The sequence below is a fragment of the Capsicum annuum genome, chromosome 1, assembly GCF_002878395.1.
Source record: "Capsicum annuum cultivar UCD-10X-F1 chromosome 1, UCD10Xv1.1, whole genome shotgun sequence".
NCBI lineage: Eukaryota > Viridiplantae > Streptophyta > Magnoliopsida > Solanales > Solanaceae > Capsicum > Capsicum annuum.
Genome location: NC_061111.1, coordinates 50,857,072 through 50,862,890, shown reverse-complemented (window position 1 = coordinate 50,862,890; position 5,819 = coordinate 50,857,072).

Sequence of the window (5,819 nt, the reverse complement as noted above, 5' to 3'; positions counted from 1 at the left end):
AATTGATTATCAGTGCTACAAAATTTTGGACAAGGAGAGTAACATATATTATTTTAAAATAACATAAAATATACTATAAAATATAATATTTAACGGCTTAAAATATCTAAAAAAAATAATCTGTTATATATTCCAAAAAAATAAGTAAAAAATACAATAGATCACAATAATTAACAACTTAAAAATTTTAAAAATATTAAATATTTGGTTAACTCTTTAAATTATATCAGTGCCACTTAAATTGGAATAGTTAAAAATGTAATTGAATATCAATATCACAAAAGTTTGGACGAGGAGAGTAACATGTACTATTTGAAAATTACATAGAAAGGTATTATAAATTACAATAATTAACAAGTTAAAATATCTAAAAAAAAATAATCTATTACATAACAACTTAAATTTTGTTTTAAAATATAAAATATTTGGTTGACTCTAGAAATTATATCTGTGCCACTTAAATTGGAATTAAAAAAAGGTATTATAAATCTCCATAATTGAAAACTTGAAGTATTCTAAAAATATAATGGACTATGGATGCCACAAAATTTGAACAAGTAGAGTAACATTTATTATTTACAAATTACATAAAATGTATCATAAATTGCTACAATTAACAACTTAAAATATCTAAAGCATATTAAAAATATGTTTGATTGTCTATATTTCATTTATGTCAAATATTGAACTAAAAAATAACATATATTGGGCCCTTGCTGGCATGAGCCCAATATATGTTATTTTCATATCTCAATTTAAATTATTAAAATAATTTATGTTTTTAATAATTGTAGTTTATAATATTTTTTTCTTCTATTTCATCTTAAATGATGTTGGTGTAATTTCGAGAGTCAGTCAAATATTTTATATTTTTAAATTTCTTAAGTTGTTAATTATGTGATTTACAATGTCTTTTACATTATTTTTCAATAATACATGAATATTCTCCTCGTCTCAATATATGTGGCACAGATAAAATTTTGACAGTCAATCAAATTTTATTTTACGTATATACTATTATATTAAATTCTTAATTATTGTAATTTATAATACTTTTATTTCATTTTTAAATAATATATGTTACTTTATGTTTTACTCTGTCACATCCTAATTTATGTGCACTAATAGAATTTCACTAATCAATGAAATTTTTTATGCAGACATATCATTTTATGTCTCTTTTACCTTTTATGAAATATTATCAAATTTTTAATGCTTAGACGAATTGTAATAACTAATTAGAAATGACATAACAAAATTACAATAAAAAATACTTGTATAATAAATAATTAATGATGGTACAGTAAAATTACGATTGAAACAGTCATAAATGTATATTTTATTTTTTTCTAATTAAATATTATTAATGTTTTAATATGTAAATGACTTATAATATTTAATTAGAGATGTAATAATTAATTAGGGATAATATAGTAAAATTACAATTGAAGAAAATGAAGTGGAGAAAATTGAAGGAAAGGTGTCTTTTAAGTTTTGAATAAAAGATTGATGACATTGACCAATTTAAAGGGTCAAACATAATTAAAAATTTGATTAGGTTAATTGTGAACTTGGTTAATATTTTCTAAACTTTTTAATCTTTTCAAAAATACAAACTAACCCACACCCACAAAACTTCCCTCCCTCTGCAAATCAATCTCTCTCTCTTCTCTCTTTCTCTCGATAGTTGCTCTCTCTAACTTCTCCCAACCAACAACTTTTCAAATTTCTCCCTTCAATCTCTTGAAACTTCAACCTCTGGCAACACATATTTTTGAGTTCTTGCCCGTTCCTTTTTTACTTTCAACGTTCAGTCGACGTGACAACATTCTCCAGCGACAACAACTTTGAGTTCTTCATCGTTTCTTTTTTATTTTCACAAGTAAAAAATTAGGGCTTTTAAGTTATGACGAAAATGAGGAACTTGATTTATTGGTGTTTGTTATTTTTTTGTTTTTTTTGTTATTTTTTTAATATTTGTTATTTTTTAGTTAAATTTCTCATCCAGATGTATCTGCTACTGCTGTTTTTTAATAATGGATAAAACATGTAACGTGAATCCAATAGATGAGTATTTGTTGCAACATATATGACTAATCAGTTGCAACATATATGACTAATCTGTTGCAACATATATGACTAATTTGTTGCAATAAATGAGTAATCTGTTGCAACATATATGAATAATCTGTTACAACATATATGACTAATCTGTTGCAACAGACTAATCTGTTGCAACAGATTACTCATCTGTTGGATTCGTTTTATAGTGTTGTAATATGAATCCAACATATAGGTCATCTGTTGCAACAGATTAGTCATATATTGCAGCAATTTACTCACTTATTGCAATAGATGACTCATATGTTGGATTCATGTTGCAGGTTCTATCCATTGTAGCAGTAGCAGATACACCAAATAAGAAATTGAACAAAAAATATAATTTTACTTACAAAATAAGTGATGAAGTAATGTCCAAGTGATATACGAACAAAATTTGACCTAAAATTTATTTAAAAAATTTCAACAGGGGCACAACGAATAAGTAAAACACATGAAAAATTTCATGAAACAGGTAAAAAAGACAAAAATAATATACCATACATCAAATGCAAAAGGATCAAGGGGACAAAAATTTGAGTTATCTTAAAAACGTTTAGGTTCCCAAATATTTTAATTGCTTTCTAATAGTTGACCCATCTGTTACAACAGATTTTCTATCTGTTTGATAATTTCCAACAGATGAATTATCTGATGCAACATGCTAGTCATCTGTTTATTCAAATTAAGCAATTATTAATAATAACTAAATTGATTTAGCTAAATTAAAGACGTCTCTACGACAATGGGACAAACACTTGTGTTCTCCTAAAAATATTGAGTTCCCTAGTATTTTAATTATTTTCCAACAGATTATCTATTTGTCGCAACAAGTTAGCCATCTATTGCAGCAGATGTTTATAACAGGTTAGTCATTTATTTATTCAAATTAAGTAATTATTAATAATAACTAAATTAATTTAATTAAAATTGAAGACAAGTCTTTAATACAAGACCTTAGACAAGGGGACAAATGTTTTAGTTCTCCTAAAAATATTTGAGCTTTAGTATTTTAAATTGTTTTTCAACATATATCGAACTCGGAACCAAAACGAGCCATGAAATTAAAAAAGTGACCAAAATAGGCCACCTATTTAAAAAGTTACCAAAATAGGCTAAACGTAATAATTTATTATATTTTCTACTTTTTTCTTAACGGTCAACTAACGGAGTTGACTTTTACAAAAACGTAAGAATTTCTTACGTTTTACATGATAACGGAGGAAAAAAATATAATAAATTGTTAAATCAATTAAAAAGGTACTAAAAAAAGAGTTGTTCAACGTAACAAAAAATTACGTTCTTAACTTTTTTATAGCAGTGGTCCCCCACCCACAATTCTTTTTCCACAAATGTCCCATCACTTCTACTTTTTCCTCTTATTACATATGATAATTATGAATTTTTTTATTAGTTAAATTTATTTATATTTTACATGTAGTTCAAATAATTTATTTTTTCTAATAAATTTTTACGTTTTACATTAAAAAAATTAAAAAAAGAAGTATCAATTACCTCATTAACTTAACAATTTTCTTATATTTATTCTATATAAAAAAAATAATCACTTCTATCCTTAATTATCCGATTTCTCTTTAAAAATTTTTTTACTTTGAGTTTTTCTCTACTCCAAAATAGTGTAATGTTGAATTATCGTCGATCAAATATGCTACTATATACAAGAATTATATTTTTTTAAGAGTGTTCCTAAAAAAATATATTGTCTTATATTAATTTAGGAGTGTTCCTAAATTAAATTATGATTTTTTACTCCATTAATTATAGTATGAAAAGTATTGGTGCATGTGAGTCTCCTCAATATCCTAATCGAAATACTAATCAAATGCTACAATGAATCACTATCCGAAAAAATTAATTTTATATTTTTAACACACCAAAAAAATATAATTATTGTATATAGTAGCATATTTGATCGACGATAATTCAACATTTTACTATTTTGGAGTAGAGAAAAACTCAAAAGTATAATTTTTTTTAGAGAGAAATCGGACAATTAAGGATAGAAGTGATTATTTTTTGATATAGAATAAATATAAGAAAATTGTTAAGTTAATAAGGTAATTGATACTTCTATTTTTAAAATTTTTTATGTAAAACATAAAAATTTATTACATAGAGGAAAAAATAAATTATTTGAACTACAAGTAAAATATAAATAAATTTAACTAGTCAAAAAATTCATAATTATCATATGTAAAAAGAGAGAAAAGTAGTAGTGATGGGACATTTGTGGAAAAAAAATTGTGGGTGGGGGACCACTGCTATAAAAAAGTTAAGGACGTAAATTTTTGTTATGTTGAACAACTCATTTTTTTTGTATTTTCTTAATTGATTTGATAATTCACTGCATATTTTCTCTCATCATCGTGTAAAATGTAAGAAATTCTTAAGTTTTATATTTTTTTTATAAAATGTAAGAATTTCTTACGTTTTACAAAAAAAAAATATAAAACATAAGAATTCTTACGTTTTTGTAAAAGTCAACTCCGTTAATTGATCGTTAAGAAAAAAATAGAAAACGTAATAATTTATTACGTTTAGACTATTTTGGTAACTTTTTAAATAGGTGACCTATTTTGGTCACTTTATAAATTCTGTGTCTCATTTTGGTTCTGAGTTCACATATTTCTTGTTTATATAATAATTTTCAGTAGACGAGTCATATGTTGCAACAATTTAGTCATCTGTTGCAACAAATGTCTATATTTGTTGGATAATTTTCAATAGATGAGTTAGCTATTACAATAGGTTAGTCATCTGTTGCAACAGATGTCTATATATGTTTGGTCATTTTCAACAAATGTCTTTAACTGTTTGGTCTTTTCCAACAGATTACTCAGAAGTAGAAACAACCTTTCTACTTCTTTAGAGGTAGAGGTATGGACTGTGTACATCTTACCCTCCCCAGACCTCACTGTGCGGGAATACACCGAGTTTGTTGTTGTTGTTGTTATTGTTGTTGTTGTTGCAACATGTTAATTGAAATCGTAATTGAACTTATCAATTCATCTTTAATTTTAGTTAAATCAATGTTGTTATTACTAATAATGTCTTAATTTGAATCATTTCAAATAAAATTGGTCAATTAACACTTTACTCAAGACGAATACACTTAGATGATCATGTAATTGCTATGAGATTAATTGAAATCGTAATTAAATTATCAATTCATCTTTAATTTTAGTTAAATTAATTTAGTTATTACTAATAATTACTTAATTTTAATTATTTCAAATCAAATTGGTCAATTGATCATTCTACTGAAGACGAAACACTTAGTTGATCATGTAATTTCTATAAAATTAATTGAAATTGTAAGTGAACTTACTAATTCATCTTTAATTTTAGTTAAATCAATATAGTTATTTCTAATTATGGCTTGGTTTGAATCATTTCAAATAAAATTGGTCAATTGATCACTCTACTCTAAACGAACACACTTAGTTGATCGTGTAAATACCATGAGATTAATTGAAACAGTAATTGAACTTATTAATACTAGTTAAATCAATTTAGTTATTACTAATATAATGGCTTAATATGAATCAATAGATGACTAAGATATTGTAAAAGATAAGTAATCTGTTGAAAATGACCAAATAGATAAAGACATCTGTTGCAACAGATTAGTCACCTATTGCAACTGATTAGTAATCTGTTGAAAATAACAAACAGATAAAGTCATAGGTTGCAACAGA